This window comes from Oryctolagus cuniculus, chromosome 7 (assembly GCF_051225735.1).
Source record: "Oryctolagus cuniculus isolate XC-2025 breed Fujian yellow rabbit chromosome 7, ASM5122573v1, whole genome shotgun sequence".
Lineage (NCBI taxonomy): Eukaryota > Metazoa > Chordata > Mammalia > Lagomorpha > Leporidae > Oryctolagus > Oryctolagus cuniculus.
The window spans coordinates 13,168,779-13,184,876 of record NC_142873.1 but is presented as its reverse complement, the minus strand read 5'-3'; the positions used below and the strand labels follow the sequence as shown (position 1 = coordinate 13,184,876).

At 41.6% G+C, this 16,098-nt stretch overlaps 1 long non-coding RNA gene across 3 annotated transcripts; it reads left to right on the top strand.

Annotated features, from left to right (window-relative positions):
• Nucleotides 1-708: 708 nt before the first annotated feature.
• Nucleotides 709-5,772, top strand: LOC149125293 (uncharacterized). 3 transcript variants are annotated; one of them, XR_016236926.1, is made up of 4 exons: nucleotides 709-1,019; nucleotides 1,104-1,178; nucleotides 4,610-4,708; nucleotides 5,421-5,772. It is a non-coding gene; the product is annotated as an uncharacterized LOC149125293 (long non-coding RNA). The 3 variants fall into 3 exon arrangements; XR_016236928.1 differs by lacking the exon at nucleotides 1,104-1,178; XR_016236927.1 differs by lacking the exon at nucleotides 4,610-4,708.
• The last annotated feature ends 10,326 nt before the right edge of the window (nucleotides 5,773-16,098 follow it).

The window sequence follows — 16,098 nt, the reverse complement described above, 5'->3', positions numbered from 1 at the left end:
AAAGACAGAGAGAAAGGTCTTCCTTCCGTTGGTTCACCCCCTAGATGGCTGCTACCGCCGGAGCTGCGCTAATCCGAAGTCAGGAGCCAGGTGCTTCTCCTGGTCTCCCATGCGGGTACAGGGCCCATGCACTTGGGCCATCCTCCACTGCCCTCCCGGGCCACAGCAGAGAGCTGGACTGGAAGAGGGGCAACCGGGACAGAATCCGGCACCCCGACCGGGACTAGAATCGGGGGTGCTGGCGCCGCAGGCGGAAGATTAGCCCAGTGAGCCGTGGCGCGGGCCCTATCTGCCTTTTTAAACAACAAGTCCTCATGCATGAGGACTTTGGGGCGCTCTTACCAACTCTACACTCAGCAGCAGTACATAACTAAGTAGTGATAACTGTCTTCGTCACTCACACTCATGATCTTCAAAAATTTAGAAATGCCAAGGGGCTTTCAGAACTGTCAGAACTGAGAGGAGGGAATCGGTAAGCTTGATCAAAAATAATTGCTTGTCCTAGAAAATTGTATTCCATGTTTTTTGTGTATAGAAACTGGGGGTGTGCATCTTAGCCCCTCCCCCCAAAAATGTTGCTGCATTCCTCATATTTAGCACTTTCTTATTCTGCCTAATAGGCAATTCACTGATGAAACGCCTTCCCTCCCAGGGGTAATGGAAGCTGGAAACAGATTTAAGACTGATTGGGATAAACCCATCACACCCAAGCCGTGAGTGGCTAATAAAAGAAGCAGGGATATACTTACCCTTTGTAGATGCTGATTGGCATTAATTCCACAGTCTGTGTTCCCATAGGCAAGATTTTACTAGAAAGTACACAGAAAGAGAGAGGATCTTCTTCTCTCATAAAAAACAAAAGGAACAAACTGTGGAGACAGGGATGAGAGGCTATGCTTTGGGGAAGCAAATGAAACCCATTATACAGGACAGAAAACAACTTGCTCCTGCTGCATGTTCCTGTCATTTAGTTGTCAGCTAACATCTCTCGAGAGAGAGACCTTCCTTGAGTAGCCGGGGTAAGTAGTTCCTGGTCACTTCCTATTGCATGTTGACATTATGGCATTTACTACGACCTGATTATTTTTTCTGTTTTCCACTAGAGTATGACTCACAGGAGAATTTGGATTGTGTCCTGGTACATTGAACAGGGTCAAAGGAAGGAAGGAAAAAGCAGAGTAAGGAAGGGAGGGAGGGAAAGAGGGAGGAAGGAACAGCTTGCAGAATATTTGTTTTGTTAGGTACAATCCTACCATCTCACCTGACTACTTCTGAGTGGCCCTGAAATGCATCTTGATACAACGCAAGCCATTCGCACTCTTCTCTTTGAGCTTATACATCACTGTGAAATTTGTTGTTCATTTGCAAACCATAAACACATCCTGAAAATTCACACCTCTGTGCCTTTTCTGCCACAGCCTCCTCCACCCAGAATGTCTGCCACTCTGCATTGCCATCTCTCCGCACAACACATATCCAAACAGCCGGCCATTCTCCTATCTCCACAAAGACTTTTTTTTTTTTTTTGACAGAGTTAGTGAGAGAGAGAGAAAGACAGAGAGAAAGGTCTTCCTTCCGTTGGTTCACCCCCCAAATAGTCGCCACGGCCGGGTTGCTGCGCCGATCCGAAGGCAGGAGCCAGGTGCTTCTCCTGGTCTCCCATGGGGTGCAGGGCCCAAGCACTTGGGCCATCCTCCACTGCCTTCCCAGGCCACAGCAGAGAGCTGGCCTGGAAGAGGGGCAACCGGGACAGAATCTGGTGCCCCGACCGGGACTAGAACCTGGTGTGCCGGCGCCACAAGCAGAGGATTAGCCCAGTGAGCCGCGGCACCGGCCTCCTCCACAAAGACTTCTATCCTGGCCTACCATCCCCTCTCCATACTAGAGATCTGAGGATCTTACATCATCATGGAACTCTTGAGTATAATTTGCTCCCTATTTATGACTTCCTTTCATTGTATTGTAAGCTCCCAGAGCACAAAGACCATGTATGTGATTTCTTGAAGCTCCCTAGAGTACCTGGCAGCAAATTTTGCACAAATTTTGCACAAAATAGTGGCTTAATAATTCGCTGGTCACATGCTCATTTATGTGAGGTGCCAGCTTCTCTCAGGAATTATGTTTGTCACATTTCATCACAATGCTACCATCAAAAGCCAAAACTGTGATGAATGAAACTCACATGACCAGATTCCTGCGTCAATATAAATATTTTTTATTTACATAACCTTTATCAAACACAGATAGGATATTTCAATGGGAACAGAAATCCCAAAATCCTAATCTGCTTGGCCATCCAGAGCCAGCCTTCCACGTCACAATCTATATCTTTAATGCTGAACAAAGAGATTCAGTCTGGAAATCACCACTTGAGAAAATTACCTGCAGATTGTGGGTTCTCAAAGTGTGAGAACTTTTTCATCTTTATTGTATCAATTCCTGGCACACAGATATTAGCTAATTAATTCAAAATCAGGCATTATTGAAGAATTCAATTACTCTTATTACATCACAGTAAAGCTTTTGCTAAAACTCCAGGCCATTAAATAATAATAGCTACCAGTTTTTTGAGCATCTCTTTTGTGTTAGGATATATTTTATCTAATTTCATCCTGACAAGAACGCTTTGAGGCAGAGATTAAGTAATTTGCCTCAGTTCAAAAAAGTAAATGATGAAACTGGTTTCCAAATACAGATCTTTCTGATTTCAGATAAAAGTTAAAACGATAAAAGTAAAAAAAGAATGATCTTTATTTGTAAGCTTTCAATTCATCAGAATATTCATTCAACATGACATGCAGTCTCCAAACCTGTGACCTCAAGTAAACCAACTACTTTAACTGAGCTGAAAACAAAATCTGCATTGTGAACAGACATAATGACTTGCCTTTCCAACCCAAGATCAAAATGTAGAACACAGATTTTTCATCTTGTCGTGATGGATAAAGTGACAGCAGAGAGAAAAGGGGCTTCAGACCTGTGATATTTACACACCAGTTAGCAAACATGATTACCTACAAATTCCTTTCAAAAAGACCCCTCTCTTGAGCCTATGGGGCTTAATGGAAGTTGGAAACAACAGTGACAAACAGCGTTTGGATACTTACATTGAACATCTAGTACAGATGAGCCTGTTGTTAAGTCTTATCACCTTTAACATCTGAAATCCAAGGCTGTACTTGAGAGCTGCCTGAGGATCCCGGCACCCTTTCAACTTGGCAGTGAGCTTTGCCTCCCCCACCAAAGTGCCCCATTGCTCTCTTCTGTTCCGCATTAGCCTCCACCCTAACTTTGCTGTCCTGAAAGTGTTACCTCATTAACCAGCTGGAAACTCGTTCAGCTGAATCAGTTCAGCTGTTGGTTCAGCGGAATCAAATAAACATGTATTGGGTGCTGGGTGTTAATTAATGGACTTAAGGCCCAGCCCCAACCAGAAGAGACAAGCACTTTATTGGAAACTTGTGAAGAGCACTTTTCTCTGAGGAGGTGGGATGGTAAACACTGGGGCTAGAGCCCTGCCAGCCCGTTGTGGGACCAACCATCTATTCCTAAGGCACTGATGACCTAGAAATGTGGGACCCTTTCCGTCCCCTGTACTATACCAGGACTCCTCTCCATTAAGAGCTTCAAGATCATTTCCCCAAATTCTCCATAAACCCAGGCGGCTTCCTCTTGGACCAGGTGCAGCCTTGGACCGCCCCCACTGCACCGTCAGGGCCATTTGTAGAACACTAGAATTTCCACACTCATGATTTCACAACACTGACAGTGTTCAAGCAAAATCAAGAGGGAAGTCAGCACCCATATATCCTAAGTTGTTCAATAAGATAGAATAAAACTGATCTCTCATGTTAAAAAGTCAATTCACCAAAAACCATGTATGTGTGTATTTTAAATTTAAAAAATCAAGAATAATAAACTTAATTTAAAACACAAATAAAAATTCATTTTACCCTTAATTATAAAACACATCTTTTGGCTATGTATTATTGACATAGCTTAAAGTTAATTTAAAAGTGCTCATAGTTGATAAATAGAGACACAAAAAATCTGAGCCAGAAAAGTCATATTTAGGCTAATAGCAGTGGTATCAAAAATGTTGTAATTGAAGTAGAAACTATGAATGAGCTCTGTTGCAGTAGAACCTACAGTCTTTTCTCTAGAATTAACACTACAGAGACCCATAAAAGATTAATCAGGACAAAGAATCAATAACTTCTCAAGTGCTAATAAGCACTGCCTTGTTCTGTGATATGTTGAGCAGTTTATCATGTTTAGCTATATAAAGATTTATAGAAAATCCATAGTTAAAACTAAAGGATGAGGTAATGCAGCACTTAGTAAATGAAGCCCAATTAAAATTTATGCTGGATATCATGCATTCCAAGGATCTGCAAAAATCATTTTTGATACCACCCCCCCACCCCCGTTTTTCTTTAAGGATAAGGAGAAAGAAGAGTTACTCATGTCACTTAGACAGTGTTAGTCGGGGAATAATAAGAAAAGTACAATGCTATTCAAGCGCAAATCTGCCTGCTTGGGAGAGGAATGCAGAAACACGCACTGAACATGAATGAGCTTTTTTTCCTTGCCCTCTTTTTCATCCAAGGATCAACTTTTCGTGGAATTTCTTTGAAAGTTATATAAGATGTCTTTCAGGATCATTGAGGTCTCTGCTCTCAATCAAGCTGATAGATCTACAGGTCATGTGAGTGGATGAGTTAATGGGCAATTAATAGTTCATAAATTGTATGTCCTGACCATTAGGTTACGTCACTCTGCTTCACACCAAGGCATGTTATCAATTAAAGGCATCAAATCATATATTTAGTAAATTAACCTTTTTAGCAATATTATAATCACAAGAATGAGCCTAATCAAACAGATGGGCCACAATGTCTTCATGAATTTGGAAACATAAACTACAAGTAATTACAAACAAGTAAATTCTGGTGAGGATTCAAGTTTCCTTTAGTATCAGCAGTTGGAAAGACCAAAGAATATATATAAGCTAAATTGAAATTAGTAGTTAAAGTTTAAAATGAATATATGTGAAAAATGTAAAAAATGCCAAATTTTCTTAACAAAAAATAGAGTTTACCACCACATCAAACTGGTAGGTAACATTTTTTCCACTGAAATGTGAGAGATCCTTGAATATCTTTGGGGAAAATTCTGATATCTTTCATGTTTTCTGACCCAATTGCATTGAGAATGTTTTAACCAAGTCTGATGTATACCGAGATAAATTAGTTTTATTTGGCAATGGACAGTAATGAGTAAACTCACATACATAACCACACATACACTTACACATGTGTTTCACCCTGGGCCGTATTGAAATATTTTTTAAATATCTTTCAGAAATTCATCTGATTTGATAGTTTCAGTGATGCCCAATCTCTTTCCTTTTATCATAGGACAGGCCAGAAATCACACAAAATCAAGCAGAGTGAATATGGAGGTTTAAAAAGAAATGGTGTGGCTGGTGCTGCAGGCACAGCGTGTAAAGCTGCCACCTGTGGCACCAGCATCTCATATAGGCTCTGGTTGCAGTCCGGCTGCTCCACTTCCAATCCAGCTTTCTGTTCGTGTGCCTGGAAAAGCCACAGAGGATGGCCCAAGTACTTGGGCCCCTACCACCCATGCGGGAGATCCTGAAGAAGCTCCTGGCTCCTGGTTTCAGCCTGGCCCAACCTTGGCCATTCTGGCCATTTGGAGAGTGAACCAAAAGATGGAAGATCTCTCGCTCTCTCTCTGTAACTCTGCCCTTCAAATAAATAAAATAACCCTTAAAAGGAAAAAACAAAAGGTATGTTTTGGTTTTTTCATATTTATATTTTATTTAATGAACATAAATTTCCAAAGTACAGTTTATGGATTACAATAGCTCCCCCCCCATAACTTCCCTCCCACCCACAACACTCCCCTCTCCCACTTCCTCTCCCCTTCCACTCACATCAAGATTAATTTTCAATTATCTTTATATACAGAAGATCAATTTAGCATATATTAAGTAAAGATTTCAACAGTTTGCACCCACACAGAAACACAAAGTGTAAAGTACCATTTGAGTACTAGTTATAGCATTAATTAAACACCTAAGAGTAACTGTGTATTAATTAGAGTTCAACCAATAGTTTTAAGTAGAACATAAAAAATACTAAAAGGGTAAAGTATTAAGTTCTTTTTTTCTTTTTCTTTTTTTTGTTATATAGTTTTTTTTTTATTTAATAAATATGAATTTACAAAGTGCAACTTTTGTATTGTTGTGGCTTCCCCCCCAACCTCCCTCCTTCCCACGGCCCTCCCCTCTCCCACTCCCTCTCCCATCCCGCCCTTCATTGAGTTTCATTTTCAATTACCTTCATATACTGAAGATCAACTTAGTATATACTAAGCAAGGATTTCAACAGGCTGCACTCACACAACCGCACAAGGTATAGGGTATTGTTCGACTAGTAGTGTTGTTTTTAGGTTTCATAGTAAAACACATTAAGGACAGAGATCCTATGTGGGGAGCATGTACCCAGTGACTCCCGTTGTTGATTTAACAACTGGCACTCTTATTTATGACGCCAGCAATCACCTGAGACTCTTGCCATGGAAGCCCCTTGAGTTCACCGACTCCGAACTTGTTTAGTCAAGGCTGTATCACAGTGGAGGTTCCTTCCTCCCTTCAGAGAAAGGCGCCTCTCTCCTTGATAGCCTGTTCCTTCTGCTGGGGTCTTGTTCACCAGGATCTTTCATTTAGATTGTTTTTTTGCCACCATGTCATGGTTCCCATGCCTGTGAGACTCTCATGGACCTTTTAGCCAGATCCGAATGTCCCAAGGGTTGATTCTGAGGCAGGAGTGCTGCCATTCTATGAGTCTGCTGTGTGTCCTGTTTCCCCGGAAGGATCATCCTCTCCCTTTTAATTCTATCCTTCATTAGTTGCTTACACTGGTCTTATTTGTGAAATCTCATCGACACATACCCTACCTTTTTGATAGGTTGTGTATTTATACTTATCACTTTACCAAGTGCGCTGGCATTGGTACCTGCCTCCTTGGTAAGATTGAGTTGAAATCCCCTGGCACATTTCTAGTTCCATCATTGGAGGTAAGTCCAAGTGAGCATGTGCCAACCTATATATCTCCTCCCTCTCTTATTCCCACTCCTATGTTTAACAGAGGTCACTTTTCTGTTAATTTTAAACGCCTAAGAATGGTTGTGCATTGATTGCAGAGTTCAACCAGTGGTCTTGTGTAGAGCAAATCGAGCAACAACAACAACAAAAATACTAAAAGGAATAAAATAGTAAGTTGTTCCTCCACAGTCTAGATAAGGGCTGATCATGTCATTGTCTCTCATAGTGTCCATTTCACTTCACTGGGTATCATTTTAGATGCTCATTTAGTTGCCATTGATCAGGGAGAACATATGATATTCATCCCTTTTGGACTGGCTTATTTCACTCAGCATGATGTTTTCCAGCTTCCTCCATTTTGTTGTAAATGCCCGGATTTCATTGTTTTTTTTTTTTTTTTTACGGCTATATAGTGTTCCATAGAATACATATCCCATAGTTTCTTTATCCAGTCATCCGTTGATGGACATTTAGGTTGATTCCATGTCTTAGCTATTGTGAATTGAGCTGCAACAAATATTGAGGTGCAAATGGCTCTTTTTTTCTCCCCTTTAATTCCATTTGGGTAAATTCCAAGGAGTGGGATGGCTGGGTCCTGTGGTAGTGCTATATTCAGGTTTCTGAGGACTCTCCAAACTGTCTTCCATAGTGGCTTTACCAGTTTGCATTCCCACCAACAGTGGATTAGTGTCCCTTTTTCCCCCCATCCTCACCAGCATCTGTTGTTGGTTGACTTCTGTATGTAAGCCAATGTAACCGGAGTGAGGTGAAACCTCATTGTGGTTTTGATTTGCATTTCCCTGATGGGTAGGGATCCTGAGCATTTTTTCATGTGTCTGTTGGCCATTTGGATTTCCTCTTTTGAAAAATGTCTGTTAAGGTCCTTGGCCCATTTTTTTATTGGGTTGTTTGTTTTGATTTTGTGGTGTTTTTTGATCATTTTGTAGATTCTAGTTGTTAATCCTTTATCTGTTGTGTAGTTTGCGAATAACATCTCCCATTCTGTTGGTTGCCTCTTCACTTTCCTGACTGTTTCCTTTGCTATAAAGAAACTCTTCAATTTGAGGTAATCCCATTTGTTTATTTTATCTTTGATTACTCATGCCTTTGGGGTCTTCTCCAGGAATTCTTCGCCTGTTCCAATATCTTGAAGGGTTTCCCCTATGCTCTCAATTAGTTTCACGGTGTTGTGGCACATCTCTAGTTCTTTGATCCATGTTGAGTGGATTTTTGTATAAGGTGTAAGGTAGGGGTCTTGCTTCATACTTCGACATGTGGACATCCAGTTTTCCCAGCACCATTTGTTGAAGAGGCTGTCCACACAAGGTATGTTTTTACCCATGGAAAGTTGCCAGGCAAAAAGGCTGAATGCCGCCACGTACCTCAGTTACTCATAATATACCTTTGCCTTCAAGTAACAGAAAATTCAAACAGCATTGCATTAAGAAGAAGAAAAATATTAGATCACATAAAAGCAAGTTCAGAGACATTTGGGTTCCATGGTTAATCCAGTGGTTCAACAACAAATTCACAAACCCAAATTATTTCCTTCCTGGGAGTCGGCCAGCCATGCTACTGACCTCCTGAAGCTGTTTTTCTTGTGGTTGTAACATGGGTCCTGGCAGTGATCTTGGCTACATGCTTCTTCACATATGGAAGAGATTTTTTTTCATGACTCTTAAAAGTAAGAAAGAACTTTCTTTTTTTAAAAAAAATTTATTTTACAGATAGAGTTAGACAGTGAGAGAGAGACTGAGAGAAAGGTCTTCCTTCCGTTGGTTCACCCCCCAAACGGCCGCTACTAACGGAGCTATGCCGATCCAAAGCCAGGAGCCAGGTGCTTCTTCCTGGTCTCCCAGGCAGATGCAGGGGCCCAAGCTCTTGGGCCATCCTCCACTGCCTTCCTGGGCCACAGCAGAGAGCTGGACTGGAAGAGGAGCAACTGGGACTAGAACCAGCGCCTATATGGGATGCCAGCACTGCAGGCGGAGGATTAACCAAGTGAGCCACAGTGCCAGCCACCAAGAAAGAACTTTCTTTAAAGCCCCCAATAAATTTCTCCTAAATCTCATTTGTCAATATTGGGTTGGGTTAGCGATGGGCACAACCAATAAGCCACCACTTGGGATGCCCGCATCCTGTATTAGAGTTCCTAGTTTGAGTCCTGGCTCTGCTCCCATTCCAGTTCCTACTAATGTGCATCCAGGGGGCCGGGGGGTGATATCTCAGCACTTTGGTATTTTCCACCCAGATTGAGTACCAAGTTCCTGACTTCAACCTGGCTCAGCCCCAGGTGTCGTGGGCATTTGAGGAATGAACCAGCAGAAGGAAATTTCTGTGTGTGTGTGTGTGCATATGTTTGCCTTTCAAGTAAAATAAACAAATTTTCCAAAATCAGGTCATATCCCTATTCTAAACTAATTAGTAGAAAGGCTTCTAGAATTGCTGTTGGATCAGTCAAGTCCACATCAAAGTGTTGATACTTTGGAGTATGATATGCAATGGGTTCATGTTTTTAAGGTACAGAACAAGTTTGGGCAAGACAAAGGTCACACACACGACAGCATGATAACCTGTCAGAGCTCACGTTCTCAGGATAGAGGGTGGCAGTCGTAAGTCCCACTCATTAATGTTTCATTAGTAAGATAAGTCATCATTCTTTATCATAACTCCTATGGATTTGAATACTCATTTTCATGCAGTTATTTACCCACTCACCTAGCAAGATCTGGCTCAACAATTTAATTACATCAGAAACTATAACTAATTATTAAGGTATAGTTCAAGGTCACAGAGTCATAATCTTAGGATAATTATCTGCTGTATAAATCATACCATTTTGATGAAATACAAAAGTTGCCTGGCAAATAAACACCTAATTACATGGCAAGCTCAATATAATTATTATTAAGTAATCTATCAGAATGCAAAATCACTACTCAATGTGGTTATAATGATCAGCCTTGTTAAATGTCAAAAGTTTCACATGACTACTTACGTCTTATAAAAGAAGCAATTCTAAAATCACATAGAGCATTAAAAAAACAGGTTTTGTTTGTTTGCCTTTGTTTTTTGTTTTTTACCAAATAGTCTCATAAATCTTTTCTTAGGGTTCAATTCAAAGGACTTCAGATTAGGAAAGGAGGAAGGCAAGAAAAGACAATGTAGAAAAGAAAAGTAAAGGCCATGTGGAAAAACAAAAAAAAAAATTCCCAAATCTGAAACTGTCTGAAATCCAAAAGGCAATATAGTAGTAAATGACTGGAGAGGTGAAGGCTCCAATTAAAGAGCTGCTACTAATTTTTTCAGATGCAAAGAAGACTTTTTCATTCCCACCTCATGGGAGAATGGATTGTCAGAAGATTATCACTAGCATCTATTTATAAAACTATCTACAAAGAAAATTTCAGAATTCACTGTTTCGGAAGCCAGCGCCATGACTCACTTGGTTAATCCTTTGCCTGCAACACCAGCATCCAATGTGGGTGCCAGGTTCTAGTCCCAGTTGCTCCTCTTCCGGTCCAGCTCTCTGCTGTGGCCCAGGAGGGTAGTGGAGGATGGCCCAGGTCCTTAGGCCCCTGCACCTGCATGGGAGACCAGGAAGGGGCATCTGGCTCCTGGCTTCAGATTGGCACAGCACCAGCCATGGCGGCCATTTGGGGAGTGAGCCAACGGAGAGAAGACCTTTCTCTCTATCTCTCTCTCTCATTGTCTATAACTCTACCTGTCAAATTAAAAAAAAAAAAAGAATTCACTGTTTCTACCTTTTATCAGGAGGCAAATACATGTCCTTTCATCATGGATTTGTCTTTCCATAAAGTGCAAATTAAAGAGTTACACAGAAAATAATATGACCAATTGCTGGTCTTGCTATTGCCCACTTGGATATACATAAGAAATTAAAATTAAAATGTGTTCAGATTGATTACTGCTGTATACCCCATTTTGTTGTAATTAGCTTCTTTCTGTCCCTCATCAGTTTCTCCCAATTACTTTACATTCTTATTTCTGTAACTGTATGAATATCACATAGACTCATTTTTATTGGTTTTAGATTCCAAGAGTCTTATATATTTGCTATACATTTGAAAGTCTTTATTTATTATCACTTCTACTACTCCAAAGCAATATCCTCCTTGTAAGAGTTAGCTTCAAATTTTTTTAAGATTCATTTATTTCAAAGTCACAGATACAGAGAGAGAGGGAGAAACAGAGAAAGACATCTTCCATCTTCTGATTCATCCCTTAGATCGCTGCAACAGCAGACTGAAGCTAGGAGCCAGGAACTTCTTCCAGGTCTCCCACAAGGATAGTAGGAGCCCAAGCACCTGGGCCATCTCCCACGGCCTTTCCCAGGCCATTAGCATGAAGCTGGATCAGAAATGGAGCAACCAGGACACAAACCAGCAACCATACTGGATGCTAGCATTGTAGGCGGTGGATTTACCTAGTAGGCCACAACACCAGCCCATAGATTCAAATTTTTAAGTCAACCAATATTGAGGAAATATAAGTAAGTTGGAGACTGTTCAAAATGAAAGGAAAAGCTGAAAGAGGTAGGGGACAAGGAGAGGAAGGATACACAGGTAGCAAACAACTGGGAGGCAAGAGGGCAACTGAGACCCACCAGAGAAGAGAAGAAAGAACCAGGCCCGTTCTCATCTCCTGGTGCCACTGGGCTGGCAGAGAGCCACAGCTCAGAACAACACAGCCCAGGAGAACTGTATCCTCCTGCAGTCCCTACTTGTTATCCTCTGACTTCATTCCTCCCACTTTTTTTTTTTTTTTTTCTGGAAGAGAGCAAGCTCTGCTCTAGGAAATTCAGTCAACCAAAACCACAGGAGAGACCCAGCACTGCCCCCAGCACGCTGGGTGCACTCATTTGTTAATAAATATTGAGCACCCCGCAGGTGCCAGCATCCACACTGACCCGAATCTGCCTACTCACCTACAGACTTTCCTTTATCGGTCTCTTTCCATAAATTCCAAGTCTGTTTTGTTTCCAGGCTACCTATTGTTCACGTGGCAGTGAAGGGCACCACAGCCTCATTAGTTCTCTGACCTCTCCTCCTCCCTAATGTACCATCACTGCCGGAACACGAGCCTCTCTTCATGAGCGGTCCATCGGGCTGCCTTCCACCCTAACACGCTACACACTCAGCTCCCCTGACAATGCTGTGACCTTTTTCTTGCCAAATTCTATCACCATGTTTCAATCATCATTCTTCAATTCCCTGAGCATTTAACCTGACTGACATCCATTTGATCCTTCCTAAACCCCTCCTCCTAGTTCCCATGACACTGAGCCTTACCTTTGCTTCTTCCCACTCATTTACAACTCCATCTTGGTATGTCCCAGCTACAATCATCAAACCTCCTGCCAGCCCTGCCTCCTTGCCTCCTTCTGTCACCCTTGGTGGCCTGCTTACACCTGTGGACACTTTTGTGGCCCTTCCTTTCTTTCTTTACTTACATCAAAGCTCAACACTTAGGCCTTTGTCTCTTGACAAGTTGCTCCTGACCTTCCGTCCCTCTCTCGTGAAGTCAACCCCACACTGGCCCAGGACTTACCACCTCACACTTGAGCCTCTGTGATAACACCTTACTTCTCCCTGACAAGTCTTGACAACATGTATAAAAAATAGATTCATCTTCCTAAAGGGGTAATCTTGGTTATGAAACTCTACCACTCAAAAATATACCCCCCAAAAGTCCTCTTCATTGCACATTAAAGTTCAAACACTTATGGCTACACATGATTTAGTCACTTTATTTCATCTCTGGTCAATCCAGTATCCAAGTTCATCATCAACTTTTGGCTTTTCCATAAAACTTTCTTTGACTGTGGTAAGATGTTCCTTGGCTACTCTCTTCTCTAAAATCTTATCAAAGTTATCATCCCTATCATATATTGAATAAGTATAGACCTATATTGTTACATGATTATTATCATTTTGTTTTGTTTGGTGTCTCCTCCAATTAACTCTTTCAAGTAAATATCTACACTCAAGTTTATTTATTATTCTTATTGCTGAACACATAGTAGGTATTTAATAGTTATTAAACCACTACTTTATTCATTCAACAAATATTTATATAGGCATGAGTTGCTGATACTATGCTGGGTACTGAGATATAATGGTGTCTTAGAGACATGAGTCTTCCGATAAAAGATTTCAATCCAACGAGTAAGTAAAAAGTAAGCAATCACAAATAATATCTGTGGCAAATGTTGTAACAAGGGAAGTTCAAGTACTTGTATAGTGGAAGGTTCTATTCTTTTTTTTTTTTTTTTGGAATGTTCTAGAAGATTATTAGATACCTAAAATATGCCTCTTCCTTCTACACTCCACTTTCAGTTCCCATTAGATATTTCTGCCTGCTATTCTAACCATGTCTTCTCACTTTCTGCTTTTAGCACAGGAGGGACAGTGATAATATTTACTGAGATGGGGAAAATTGATATAATTACAGGTTAAGATGGAGAGAAATCAATAATTAGATTCAAGTCATGTTAATTAAAGATGCTGAGACAACTAAGCGACAAGCAGACAGATGGATATACACTCCTGGAACCCTGGAGGGAGGTGTGCACTGTAAATAGCAATTTGGGAATCAGAGATACAGTTAACACAAGAACCCACAGGAATGACAAGGTCACTGGGAAGAGACTTCAAGAGACAAGAGCAGAGGTCCTAGGACACAGCACTGAGAACTACAGATTGGAGGCTACTAGAGGAGGGACCCTCTGAGAAGAAATAACCTGCTAGAGTGCACAAAATCGAGAGAATGTGAGTTCGCAGTAGAAAAGGGACAGAGTGTTTCAAGGAGGAGCTGTCCTGGCCTAGGAGAGAGAAAAGACCTGCCTTAGACTTGCAAGGGCAATTTTTATTGCAGTTGCACCGGACTATTTTTTAACACCCTGAGCCTGTAAGGATATTTTAAATTGACTATCTAACCTACCTGAGATGCCATCCATGGAGAAGATCTTAGTGTGGTGAAAAGCAGGGGCCCTGAAGAGAAAATAAGTGATTCTCAGTGGCTAGATTCCTGGGAACGAGCCGACAGGAGATGAAGACAAGAGTCCCACAGAGAAGGCCAAAGGTATGAGAACCGTCTGGTCAGCAGGAAAGATGAAATCTAATTAAATAGACTCGGGTAAAGGTTGAATCAAGGAAAGGTTAAGGAGAGGAAAAAAAAAAAAAAAACCATACGGAATGAAGTTGATATGAGCCAAAAGTAGAAAGTACTTAGGAATTGGCAACAGATGTTCACATAAATATCCTTTGCAGTATCAACAGTGCTCAGAATTGAACTCTGAGAACCAGGTGGCAAAGTCTGTCATTGTCACTGGTATTGACTGCTCATTACATAGTCTGCCTGAATCTGAGCAGTGGAAGGAATAGAACCAAGGCATGGAAGGGTGAGGGGGCCCAAGATAAATCTGCTTGCTCATCCTAAATATTTGCTTCCCTCTACAAGTGAAATCAAATTTTAAAATATCAAAAATGCCCTTGACACAACACTATACACAACAGCCAAAATGTGGAAATAACCCAAGCCCAACAACTGACCAATGGATTTTTTTAAAATGCAATCCATCTGAAAAATTACTCAGATACATGAAGAAAAGAAGTGTCGACACATGTTACAACATGGACAAACCTCAAAAATACACTGAGTGAAGGAAGCCAGACAAAAAGGTCATGTATTGTATGACTCCATTTATATGAAATATTCTGAAGAGATAAAATCTATAGATACAGAGGACGTCGATGTTTTCCAGGGGCTTGGGGGCAGGTAAATTGAGGGTGACTGTGTACAGGGTTTCCTTTGGGAATGTTTTGGAATTAGAGAGAGGTGGTGGTCACTTACCATTATGAATGTACCAAATGCCAATGAATTGTCTGTGTTAAAATGGTTCATTTTACATTATGTGGATTTCACCTCAATACGTTTTTTTTTTAATTTCCAGAAAACACCCTAGGTGCAAAAAGTCATAAAATGAACCAAGGAAGAAAAAATGAAAAAGGGGGGTAATTTCACAACTTTGCATTAATGTGAATAGCACCAGGACAGTGAGAAGAGCATATACATTTCTTTTAGAGCTGGGATTCAGGTTTTGTTCACCCTATAGGATCCAGTGCCCTCCACCATTAATGCTCAGAGACACATTCACCCTGAAGTGAAGGAACTTACACCCAGCGCCCTTCACTCACACAGGGCTCTGTATTGTATTAGCAACTTGTATCTCTAATTTTATGTACGTCTACTTAAAAAGGTTCCCAAACTGTATATGATTCCAGCCTACCCAAATCTTTCTAGACCCACCCTGCCCGAGTCTTTCCCTGCCTTGAGTGAAAGGACAGATGCTTAGATGTGTCTAAGCACAAAGGCACCAGCTTCCATGCAGGGGCACTGAGTCCAATATCCCCCGCTGAACCCAAGAAAGATTCCTTGAGGTGCCCAAAAGACCAGAATGAAACGTACTTTGTTTCTGAAAATCATGTTTTCTTGGCTTTCATTTCTTGCTTATGTAAGCAAACATGAGACTTCTCGATTTCACAGGTACCCCAATACGTTTATCTCCTTCAAAGGGATGATATCAGTGATGCAGCTCTGACTCACACACACAAGTCTGATTTGTGAGCTCTGTCTCACACACACACGTTAAGGGCGGGTGTTCTTCAAAGCTGGTCTTGCCTTAAAAGGGAAGACTGGGCCGGCACCGTGGCTCTCTAGGCTAATCCTCCGCCTTGCGGTGCTGGCACACCGGGTTCTAGTCCCGGTCGGGGTGCCGGATTCTGTCCCGGATGCCCCTCTTTCAGGCCAGCTCTCTGCTGTGGCCAGGGAGTGCAGTGGGGGATGGCCCAAGTGCTTGGGTCCTGCACCCCATGGGAGACCAGGAGAAGCACCTGGCTCCTGCCATCGGATCAGCGCGGTGCGGCGGCCGCAGCGGCCATTGG